The 13252-nt window shown below is 45.6% G+C and overlaps 1 protein-coding gene across 3 annotated transcripts in view; it reads right to left on the reverse strand.

Annotated features, from left to right (window-relative positions):
- Nucleotides 1-13252, reverse strand: part of nAChRalpha6 (nicotinic acetylcholine receptor alpha6) — a 587858-nt gene that overhangs the window by 373168 nt on the left and 201438 nt on the right. The window lies entirely within an intron of this gene.

The raw sequence follows: 13252 nt of genomic DNA on the forward strand, positions 1-13252 counted from the left end.
TTGTCCAACTCTGAGCAGCGATAACTCTGCGAAAAATCATCGTAGGATCATGGTCTTTTTCTCGAATTAAAGCTTGAAATCTCTACTTTGAGATAGTTTTCCTTGATTTTAAGTTGGATGCACCCTAGCCACTGTAACAATTTAAATGGGAGGCCATGTTTGCAATATTGATAATTGCCATGTTTGTCCTATTGAAAATTTGCCAAGTTCGACGAAGTGCACGGACTTCGTAAAATTTTTTTCGGAAATGCTGTTTCCATCAGAGTAAAGTATGATCCTTCCCCTTTAATTTAGGAAAAGAGGCACTTAGCTGCGATTTTTTTTCGCAAAGTTACAGCATCTTAAAGTAACCCTTGAATTCTACGATGATATCTCATGGAGTTATCGACGAAAACGCAAGGGTTACTTTCAAGTACTGTAACTTTGCGAAGAAAAATCGTAGCTCCTTGAATTTGCCCTGGAATTAAAGTAAAAAGTCCAAACTTTACGATGATCTGAATGGCATGCTCGAGAAAAATTTATCCAAGTTCATAGAGGGCGTCAAACTTCGCTCTTTTTCGCACTTTGTCAGAAACGTACCCTCGGATGTAGGATTCTACAGTCTTGAAGATGCACGATATTAAAAATTAGAATACATTGTCGCAAAGTAGAGACTTCAAGCTTCAATTTAAGAGTAAGGTCATTATTCTACGATGATTTTTAGCGGAGTTATCGTCGGTAAAATTTGGTCAATTTAGAACCAAATGTTTCTATGCTACAATTTCTTCGAGCAGAGTATAAAGTATTAAATCATTGTAAAATATTGCATAATAAAAATTCTCACAGCCAAAAAACAGAGTTAGGCGTATAGAAGAAATAATTTATTATTTATTTCTATTTTGCTATTTTTGCTACAGATATCATACGCAATTTGGGCGATTGCCGTCCGCGAAGCTCGCAATTTCTCTATAAATAACATCGGTGCTCACGGAATCGATAAATTAGGGTCAAAAACGCAATGACGCAGTTGAGAACTTAATAATACTCGCAGACCATTTATACAGCGGTGCTCCGTGCAAAGTCGTCCTTCTGAACGCAGTCAGAAAATTCTGAAAAAACTCCGATTCGGAATTTCAATTAATAATTTCGCTTAATTCCGTGGAACATTCTATTGAGATTTGATTTAATAACACGTAACAACAAATCAACAAGAATAATATAAATGTAATCATCACGTGCTCTTTCTATATTCTCGAAAAACACACTTCGGTGCATCGATTCAATCGTTTCTAACGTATTCGCTGTCCGAGTCAACCCTTTGATAAATTAAACGCTTCCAAAAAAAAAGAAATGAAACAAACAACATATCAAAAGAATCGCATGCTACAGAATACTCTGCGCAGAATATCACCGTAGAATTTCAGACGGATCGGACGTACAGTTCTGCAGATTTCGCGAAATGGTTTCGGCCAGGTCGAAAAATGCAGTTCCGCGAAAAAACGTAAAAGAACTTCCCGGATATCTTTCCTCTCCGATGAAGTAACATTTTTTGAAACTTTACCTCCGGTCCTTTAAACGCTCGTATTTCGAAATATCGTTTCGACGTCGAGCGTTCAACAAATTTTAAGCTCCTACGAAAGCAAAGATAATCCTCTTAACGTATAATATTCAACCAATCAGCTGTGTTCGACGAGTATACTCGTCGTCGCTCGATTCCCGCGACACATAATTATTACACTGTCCCGAAATTATTATACTTCCGGGAAATGATTCCTGAGGTGATTCGAAGCAACTTTTTCCTTTACAAAAATTTTCTCCGAGGCGTCGTTGACGAGTTATCGACGAAAAACGCTGACCAATGAGAGGCGAGCTCGCCTAGCGCGACGCGGCCGAGCCAACGAGCGGGCGGAGCCCAGTCCCGCTGATTGGCTCGGCCGTCACGCGCCAGCCGAGCGCTCGCCTCTCATTGGTCACCGTTTTCCGTTAATAACTCGTTAACGCTGCCTCGGAGAAAAATTTCGCAAAGGAAAAAGTTGCTCCAAATCACTTCAGGAATCCTCTCATTTCCTCGGAAGTACCATAATCTCGGGACACACTGTACATAGGTGCGCGCTCCGAAAACGAGGCGCCACAGCGAACAAAACACGCGACCGTCGAGTTCGCTTCAGCGTTTTCTTCGCCGGGCTTTCGCAGAGCCCGCGGGGAAATAAAATTTCGCGAGTCGTTCAAAGTCGATTGTCGAAGTCGATCTCGAAATATTTACGACGACAAAAAGCGGCGGGTCGACGCGGACCGGTTCCAGGCCTCGACGCCGGGCGACGCTCGAACAAAAGATCGAGTGCCCCGTGTTTAGCCTAACGACACCGTAAACTCGGTATATAGACTCGTTTCTCACGGCCGACTGTAAAATCCACAACGTTCGGACATTATTCATAGCCGTCTCGTACTTCTCGAACTACCTCGGAACGGTTACGGCGCCGGCACACAAAACGGAAAACGCGTCTTCTGGAAGTAAACTCTTCGGGAGTTTGCCAACTCGGAATGCTTTCGAAATTTTCGCGGTTCAATCGACCCCGCCGCCCCCTCCGCCCCCCTCCCGCCCCTCGTATTTTACGCTGGATATTTTGCGAAAATTTTCATGCCCCGAGAGTCCGCCCGGGAAATGAGAAACGCGAAATATTTTATGGTTCCCTTGACTGAAAGGCGACTTCGAATTTTACCGAGCTGCTACCGGAGCTAATGGAAGCTTGGAAAATAGCAGTGCTAGCCGAAAAGTTGGACTCACGATTGCTATGGTCCCACGAGGATATTTCTTTCAAGTTATTTTATTATTATTTTATTATTATTTATTTTTATTGTACGTTCGTTTTTTTTCTTTTTATTCTTCCAATTGCATTTATTTCGCGTGTTCTTTAAACGTATTGTTTATGTGTTCCATGCATTTTCCTTTCTCCTTGTTTTACTATTTTTATAATACATTTTTATAAAATTATATATAATATAATATGATATAATATAATATAATATAATATAATATAATATAATATAATATAATATAATATAATATAATATAATATAATATAATATAATATAATATAATATAATATAATATAATATAATATAATATAATATAATATAATATAATATAATATAATATAATATAATATAATATAATATAATATAATATAATATAATATAATACAGTATAATATAGTATAATATAGTATAATATAATAAAATATAGTATAATATAGTATAATATAGTATAATATAGTATAATATAATATAATAATAACAATAATATATATAATATAATTTTTATAAAAATTTTACATTACAATAAGCTGTCTTATATTTATAATTGTAATTGCCCGCAAAGTTTACCGTCACATTTATCAATGCAATGTCGCTCATAAATTAAAAAGAAAAAAGAAAAACAGTGCTCCTAGCATAATACAATAATTTTGAAAATCGCTTGCCAGACTGCGAATTTGATGCATTTATTGGAACAATCACATAGCTAAAGTTCAGAAACAGCGGAACAATTAAAAAAATTAAACATTGTCCTCGTATTATTTACAACTCGCTGAAATAATTAAAACGAGACAGATGCTCCTATTTGGCACTCGTTCGCTGCATTCGATAAAGAAAATTTGTATTCTTCGCGCGCGAAGATCCGGTGTCTAATGATTCCATACGATCGCGAGAAGCCGATTTGTCTCCTCGTTCTTATATTAGTCGAAAGAAAACTAGCGTCCCGTTGCGCGCGATATTTATTCAAGCTGACGCGAGTCGCATTCGATATTCCGCTCCTCGATCCGAAGGAATCGCGTCGACCTGTGTTTATTAACGACGCTCCATCCTTCACCGTTTCCGCTCTTTATCCGCGCCTTAAATCACGCGATGCCGATATCATCCGGCTTTTCGGTTTTATAGCTGTTTTATTGTCTCCGAGGAATTGATTTCTAGCCGCGGCGGTTTCCTTCCTACGCTCTCCTTCCTACGTCCGACCGATTCGTCACATCGTTTCTTATCCCCCTTTCGCTTCGTCACCCTTTCATCCCTCCCGCCCCCCCTCGAACCACCCCCGGAATCCGATTGTGTCCGGGCGCTCTCCGCTCCGCTTTTTGTTTGTCCAGCCGGCCCCCCGGTAATGGTCGGGAAAAACTTCCGTGAAGCGTCGAAATCCTTCTCCACGGACCACTCGAACGGTCCGCCGAAAAAATTCTCACCGGATATCCCTTGACCAATCAATTAACCTCTCTCGGCTCCGCCGCGCCGGTTTTTCAGCCGCGTCTATTAACCGCGTCGCGTCTCCGCGACAATCCGTAAACATTTTACGGGGCCGGCGCTGCGACCGGTTCGCGCTTGCTGACTTGCGAACTTTTCCGCGTGTTTCGGTTTGCTACTTTTTTTTTTTTAATAAAATATCGGACATCTTGGATCGTGTTTTCGACCGGTTTCTCGATGGCTCCGCGAAGAATCGTGGTGAAATGCAGGGGTTGGTTCGAAGCGCTGTAACTTCGCGGACAAAAATCGCAGCCAAGTTTTCTTTCTCTTGAATTAAAGCGGGAGGGTCGAACTTCGTTCTGCTGCAAACGGCATCGCTGGAGAAAATTGTGCAAAGTCCGGGCACTTCGTTGAATTTGGCAAAGATCGAAGTTTTCGATGTGACAAACGTGGCCTCGGCTTTGAAGGGTTACTATAGCGAGGGTGCGTCGGTTTTAAAATGTAGGAAGATTGTTTAATAGTAGAGATTTCAAGCTTTAATTTGAAAGAAAAGTCGTCATTATAAGACGATTTTTCGCGGAGTTATCGACGGTCGAAGTTGGCCAATATTTATCCAAAATGGCGAACATACCAATTTCAATGCGACATACATGGGCCTTACATTTAAATTGTCACAGCGGCGAGAGTGTATCGAACTTAAAATCCAGAAATACTGTCTTAAAGTAGAGATTTCAAGCTTTAACCTAAAAATATAGTCATCATCCTAGGACCATTTTTCGCGGAGTTATCGTCGGTCACAGTTGGTCAATTTTTATCAAAAATGGCGAACATGGAAATTTTGCATTCTCCCATTTAAATTGTTACAGCAGCAACAGTGCATCAAACTTAACATCCATAAATACTGTCTTAAAGTAGAGGTTTCGAGCTTTAACCTAAAGATATAGTCATCATCCTAGGACCATTTTTCGCGGAGTTATCGTCGGTCACAGTTGGCCAATTTTTATCAAAAATGGCGAACATGGCAATTTCGCATTCTCACATTTAAATTGTTACAGCAACAACAGTGCATCAAACTTAAAATCCATAAACACTGTCTTAAAGTAGAGGTTTCAAGCTTTAACTTAAAAAAATAGTCATCAACCTAGGACAATTTCTCGCGGAGTTATTGCCGGTCAAAGTTGGCCAATTTCAATCCAAAATAGTTCTACGCTGCAATTATTTTCAGCATTTTATTTTCATTATTATAAGGAATTAATAGCTTCCCTTCGACGATGTTTCGACCACGAAAAGACGACAGAAGACGTAACAACGCATTCGACACGACAAATAAAACAAATGTAACCGCAGAAGCTGGCAAGGCTAACAGCGAACGCGCCGAGGTATCCGAGAACGCGTGCCATTTGATCGTCCAGTTCTCGTCACCCAGGTGCGAATTCCGGTGTCATTGCTCGCCGAAGGTGTCGAGCTGTCGTCAAGGTCGAATTTCCGTAGCCACGGCCGGGAAACCTTCTTAGACACACACACATTCGCGCATTAAATTTCTACACCGGGATTCCCGGCTGACGAAGCCGTTCCGCGGAAGAGCAGATGTTAATTCGCGCAGCGTCGGCCGCTTTGACGTGGCTAATCAAGACTTTCGAATGCATTAAGCCAAATAGAATTTCGAAGCTAGGCTGGAACGCGACACGGCTGGCCTGATTCGCGCGATACCATGAAATATTCAGCGTCCCGAGATGGACACACACAGAGCAACACTGAGGACACGCCGCGATACCGAGAGAGAGAGAGAGAGAGAGAGAGAGAGGGAGAGAGAGAGAGAGAGAGAGACGCGTCAGGCACAACAGGGCGCAGAGATATTCGGACCGTGTGTCTTTCCGTTTAGCCGGCAACTGGTTGCGGAACTTCGGGACCTGTTGAAACCGCTGTAAGTCATCCTCGGATGAGGCCGACTGAATAGGGCTCCGGTTATTTCTGTCCTGGCCGCCGTGAAAAGAGCGGGAAAACGCGCAGTTAAACGCGGACGAATTCACGCGAACGTAATCCGGAGCAGCCGGCCGGAATTTAAACTTTTAGCTACGGCTGAATTCTGCGCGAGGCTATTTCTCTGGACGGCAGAGTCTGATGTGTACTGTACAGGATATCCCAAAAGTGTCTCGCAATCCGAAAGTGGTGGGTTCCTCGGGCCATTTGAAGCAACTTTTTCGTTTACAAAAATTTTCTCCGAGGCACCGTTAACGAGTTATTAACGAAAAACAGAGACCAATGAGAAATCGCGCACGGCTGACGCTCCGCCCTAGCGACCACTGTCGCTGCGTCGGACGGCCGGCGCGACGCGGCATTGGCCGCAAGGGCGGAGCGCTGGACGCACTGGTTCTCCGATTGGTCACTGTTTTTCGTTAATAACTCGTGAACGACGTCTCGCAGAGAATTTTCGTAAAGGAGAAAGTTACTTGAAATGACCTCAGGAATCGCTCCCTTCCAGGAGAGCAGCTGACGCGTGGCGGCCGAGCCAATGAGCGGAACTGGGCTTCGCGCCCTGGTTGGCTGGGCCGCCTCGCGTCAGCCGTACTCGATTCTTATTGGTCACTGTTTTTCGTTATTAACTCGTTAACGGTAAAGGAAGAAGTTGCTTTAAATGATCCGAGGAACCCGCCATTTCCGGATTGCGAGACATTTTTGGGACGCCCTGTAGACTGTTGTAAATCGATGCGAAGACAAAAGAAGTGTGAAACAATGCATATGAAGACGATTATTTGGTTCAAACGATGAGCGAGCGAGCTACTAGAGCAAGCCACTATAGTGGCGCGTCGTCCAGAGAGATGACATCCGCGAAAGCCACTATAGTGGTGTGTCGTTCTGAAAGATGACATCCGCGGAAGCCACTGTAGTGGCGCGCCGTGCCTAAAAGGTTAATGCAACGGATCCGCCGACAAATTTCGAAAAAGCTTCCGACGTGGTCGCGTTCCGAGGCGAAAACGCGCGACGAACGATGCATCGATATTTCGCGATAATCCTCTCGCTGTTCCGCATTCGACTCGCGTTCTCCGTAAATGCATCGAATCCGCGGTGCAGCGACAAGTTTTCGAGCGAGCGACGAAGGGAGACGCGATCGCCGCGTTTCCACGAACCGCGACGGTTTCGCCGAAAATAATTCGTTAGAACGTTTCAAAAACCGTTTCAAAATTCCACATTCGCGGCCCATTAAAAATCCGACATTTCTCTCCCTGATACATCTAGACAGACGTAATCGCCGGCTGGGGAAAAAGGCACCGTCTTGATGGCGCACCGTCGACGCCTGTCGGCCGCGAACCGAGCGCCGACCGAAAAATGTTCGCCGGACGAGTTCCCCGCGGTTTGTTCCCTCGGACGTGTAACTGTTCCAGAGAGGGGTGCCTCCGCACAAAAGTGCCGCGGAAATATTCGAAGAATAATTGTGATAATTCCGCGGGAGCCGCGGAGGCCACGCGAAGATCGTCCCGCCGGAAGCGGCGGCGCTTTTGTGCGAGCGGACGTGAAAGGCCGCATTAAAACGGCCGCTTGCGCGCGCGAAAAGTCGCCGAATAATTCGTCGCCGGGGTCTCCGCTCCGGCGCGGCACAAAACCGTCGAATTCGTCCGGTGAAAAAAAAAAGAAAAAAGGAAAAACATTGCCGGCACAAAAGGCTCGGTCGCGACTACGGCCCGACCGCGGCCCGACAGCGCCGGGACATGACAGTCCGTCCCCGACAAGCCGAATTCGACCAAACAGATTCCGGCTGAATACGCGCTTTCAAACTTTCTCCGACAAAATCCGGCTGCGGCGGCTGCCTATCCGCCGATTTTAGGGACGCATTCATTTATCGCCCTGTCCGGGGCTCTACGCGCGGACAAACGGAACCCGGCCGGCCGAACAACGCCGGCAACAAGCGGGCCCGCGGCAAGGAAACGCGTTTCCAAGATTGGGACCGCGTCAATGCCCTCTTCGCGGAACACAGGATCGAAATTGGCGAACTTCGACCGGCGATAACTCCGCGAGAAATCGTCGCAGGATTGTCGCGTTCCTTGCGAATCAAAGCTTGAAACCTCTGCTTTAAGACAGTGTGTATGGATTTTAAATTCGATGCACTCTTGCTGCTGTAACAATTTAAATGGGAGAATGCAAAATTTCCATGTTCGCCATTTTTGATAAAAATTGGCCAACTGTGACCGAAGATAACTCCGCGAAAAATGGTCCTAGGATGATGACTATATTTTTAAGATAAAGCTTGAAACCTCTACTTTAAGACAGTGTTTATGGATTTTAAGATCGATGCACTCTCGCTTCTGTAACAATTTAAATGGGAGAATGCAAAATTTCCATATTCGTCATTCTTGATAAAAATTGGCCAACTGTGATTGACGATAACTCCGCGAAAAATGATCCTAGGATATGACTATATCTTTAAGATAAAGCTTAAAACCTCTACTTTAAGACAGTATTTATGGATTTTAAGTTCGATGCACTCTCGCTGCTGTAACAATTTAAATGTAAGGTCATGTTTGCCATATTAACAAATTTTTTACTTATTTTTGACAAGTTTGACGAAATGCACAGACTTTAGAAAATTTTTTCCGGAGATGCCGTTTAGAGCGAAACGAAGTTCGATCTTTTCTCTTTAATTTGCGGGAAAAGGAACACGGCTGCGATTTTTTCTTGCGAAGTTAAAATACTTCCAAGTAACCCTTGCATTCTAAGACGACTTTTAGGCGGAGTTATCCACAGAAATGCAAGGGTTACTTTAAAGGGCTGTAACATCGCGAGAAAAAATCGCTGCGACTTCAATCTGCTCTGAAATTGAAGGGGAAAGTTCAAACTTTACGATGATCTGAACGGCATGCTCGTAGAAAATTTGTCCGAGTTTATAGACAGCGTAAGAAACGCGTTTCCAAGATCGAGTCCGGTTAATGCCCTTCAGAGAATACAGAATCGAGATTGGCCAACTTTGACCGACGATAACTCCGCGAAAAATTGACCTAGGGTGATGATTGTTTTTTTAAAGTAAAGTTTGAAACCTCTACTTCAAGATACTATTTATGTATTTTAAGTTCGATGCACCCTCGCCACTGTGATCCTTAAAATGCGAGGCCATGTTTGTTCTATTGAAAATTGCCAAGTTCGACGAAACGCATGGACTTTGTAAAATTTTTTTCGGAAATACCGTTCACAGCATAATAAAGTCCGATCCTTCCTCTTTAATTTAAAAAAAGAGAGACTCGACTGCGATTTTTTCTCGCAAAGTTACAGCAGCTTGAAGTAACCCCCGAATTCTAGGATAATTTCTCGCGGAGTTATTCGACGACAATGCAAGGCTTACTTTAAGGCGCTGTAACTTCGCGAGAAAAAATCGCAACGACTCGAATCTTCCCTCAAATTAAAGGAGAAAGTCCAAACTTTACGACGGTCTAAACGGCATTCTCGAGAAAAATTTATCCAAGTCCATAGAGGGCGTCAAACACCGCACTTTTTCGTTATCAAAAACATACCCTCAGATTTATGATCCCACAGTCTCTTGGATGATCGATCTAAATAGCATACTCGTAAAAAATCTGACCAAACTATGCAATCTTCTAGTAAAAGAACCGCTCTTTCGAATGTTCCAAACTAGAACCACTCAAGTCTTTACGGGAGGTGTTCGAGATCCCAAGTTCCGCGCGATAAAGCGTCTCGAAGCGCGCGAGCTTTCGCGTCCGAACGGATTCTCAGGCGGCGGAACAACCTGTCGCTCGGCCGTCGACGAGATTCGACGAGCTTCGGGAGCCGGGGGATCGGCAGGATTGATGTCTGGAGCATCGAATAAGAATCCGCGATCGAGCCGGGCGCCGGTTCCGGCGCATAACGGAGCCACGGCGCGTGCATCGCGCTCGACTTCGCGAAGTCCAATCACTCTTCTCGCATTTTCTTTCGCGCGCGCGATGCGAGCGCCGGGACGCGGGGGACCGGGCGGGGGCGGCTGCCAGACATGATTGGTAAGAGGGAAAACATGGTAAAAGGGTACGGGTGGCTGCCGGGTTGAAGAAGATCCGAGAAAATCGAGATGGCAGAACGATGCACTCCTGTATCTTTCTGTTGCCACGGTTCGACCGAGATGAAAAGGCCCCGGCTACGTTTTCTGACGTCTCGCTGCCTGCTAGGAATGGCAACGGGGTCCTTGCGGGGGGCGAGGAGCAAAGGGCGAAGGGCGAGGGGCGAGGGGCGAGGGAGGGCCGAGTCGGGCGCGCGTGTCGCTGACGTCTCGCTCCTCCACTGATACGCGAGCAGCGCTCGGAAATTTATTTACATATCTACGGAGGCTCTCAGAGGCTCCGCGACACTATGCATTATTTATCATCGGCCCCTTAGAAACATTTCCGACGGATATGGCGCGTCGCGCGGCGTCGCGCCGCGTCGCTGTTCTCTAAAGGCGGCGCGGCGCGGCGCGGCGCGACGTCGCGAAAAACGCGTTTCCGTCGGGTAATGCAAGTTTACTCGCAGCGAGCTGCCAGACTGCGCCGCGACGATCCGTTTCGTTTCGTTTCGTTTCGTTTCGTTCCGGCGAAACGTCGTCCTGCGACTTGTCAGCCGCAGACTTGAATCTTTGTCGCGAACTTCCATCCAAAATCCTGGGACAATTAGGAGCGAAAATTTCTTTTCACGGCGTGCACGGTTCGTGCCGTTCGAAGAGACGAACGCGCCCGCGATGCGATGCTATTGCTGTTTAGGGTGGCGGGACCGGTTACTGTGGGGGTGCTGCGGCGATTGCTGACGAGCGGAATTTATGATCTTTTTTATATCATTTTGTATGTTGTGATATTGATGTTTTGGTATGTTCTTGTAATTTTGTGTAATGTTATATATGTATAATTATATATTATATATATTATATTATTATTATTATTATTATTATTATATTATTGTATATTATATGAATACATAGTCACGTTGAAATAAAAACGATGACTTAACTGTTTTATTTCTAATTTTTTGCCACGATTCGAAGGCAATTCGGAGGCCACTTGCCACGATTCGGAGGAAATGCGGAGGCCACATGCCACGATTCGAAGGCAATTCGGAGGCCACTTGCCACGATTCGGAGGAAATTCGGAGGCCACATGCCACGATTCGAAGGCAATTCGGAGGCCACTTGCCACGATTCGGAGGAAAAGCGGAGGCCACATGCCACGATTCGAAGGCAATTCGGAGGCCACGTGCCAATTCGAAGGCGATTCGGAGGCCACGCGACACGATTCGAAGGCAATTCGGAGGAAAAATTCGTAAAATTGTGACTCTCCTCGCAAATTAAAGCTCGAAATCTCTACTTTACGACACTGTACTCGAATTTTTGATATCGCGCATCCCCAAAGAACTGTGGTATCCCGAATACAAGGGTATGTTCGCGACACCGAAAATGCGCCCAGTTTAGCGGCCTCTATGGACTCGGAAATCTTTGCGAGAAAAAATCGCAGCGACTCGATTCTGCCCTCGAACGAAAGAGGAAAGTTCGAGCTTTACGATGCTTCGAACGGCATTCTCGAGAAAAATTTGTCCGGGTCCATGGACGGCGTTAAACTTGGCACTTTTGTGCACTTTGTATCACGAGCAAGGCGTTGGTTTTAGAATACTACGGCCATTGGGACGCGCGATGTTAGAAATTGAAATACGGTGTCGTAAAGTAGAGACTTCGAGCTTTAATTTGAAAAAAAAGTTATAACTTTATGACGATTTTTAACGGTGTTACAGCCGTTCGAAGATCGACGATTGTTTCAGCCCGTAATTAGCAAAAGTATACTATTACACTATATATACTCTTATAGTATACTATAGTATACTGTACTAATATTGCAACGTACAATCGCCGAGCAACGAGCAGCTGTCCGGAATACTTTTGGCGGCGCGTGTACGAATTGCATCCACTTGGAACAAAAGGACGGCGCCGAACGCCGAGAAAAAGTAACAGCTTTCATTTTCCCACCTAATCGATCCAGCAACGCGGAACACCTTCTCGACGGGGCGGCGAAGAAAACTGTGGCCGGGAACCGATACGGTAGGAACCAACGCCCGACGCTCCCGCGTTTCCGCTTCGCCGGTCGCGGTCGGCCGCGGCCGACGAGGCGCGATGTAAATGAAAAATCGATTCTATTTAGTCGCGGCAACATTTTTCTCCGTTCTCCTTCTTTTTTCCTTTTTTTTTTTGGTTACAGTCTGCACCGCGGAATCCGGCATTTGCATAAAGATGGAAAAACGGTACTCGCCACGCGTCGGTCAGGGTGTCCGCGGCGGGGCGCCGTTCACATTTTCGCGGAATTGAAATCTCGACCTGATCCGGGACGCGACAAATGAAACTTCCGTTGTCGCCGCGGACGCGAAACCGATCGTGACTGATTCCAAGTTGCACGGATGGAGGAGGGGGAGAAAACAAAAAACGCGGATCGGCGCGGCGGAGCGATTTTCTTCTTTTTTTCTTTCTTTCTTCTTTTCTTCCTTTTTCCCCCCGCGACCGCCAAGAATCCCCGGACTCGCGACACCGTTTCGGAATAAGCACCGCGAGACACACAAATGTAATTAATGCGCGAATGCGACGCCGAGCTTTTAACGTTTCTTCCGGCGAAATTATTGCCGGCCGCAGTAGGTCACACCAACAGCGGAGACGCTGTTTTACGAAGGTTCCGCGACCGAAACGGGCACGAGCACAGCAATTAGCGAAAATTATGGCCGACGAAGGAGGAGCAACATTTTCGAAATATGTACTCCGACGGAGGGGAGAGGGGTTTCGTGCCGATTCAAATTACGAGCGAATTAATTCCGTCGATCAAGATTTTTCGCTCGCGATAAAAGAATTCGTTGTTTCGCGATGAAAGAAAACAATCGGATCGGCGAATCCGTGATCAATTCTCTTCACCCTAGGACCTTAGGGTGCACACGCGAATTTATCTTTTGGCAAAAGCGCTTCCGGCGACTTTGTCAACGAGAGAAACATCGACCAATCGCAGCGCGAGTTACCGGAATAGCGTTCGCAGTGCGCTGTAGTTTTTTTTATTATTGTGTCGTT

Source organism: Megalopta genalis, chromosome 3, assembly GCF_051020955.1.
Source record: "Megalopta genalis isolate 19385.01 chromosome 3, iyMegGena1_principal, whole genome shotgun sequence".
Lineage (NCBI taxonomy): Eukaryota > Metazoa > Arthropoda > Insecta > Hymenoptera > Halictidae > Megalopta > Megalopta genalis.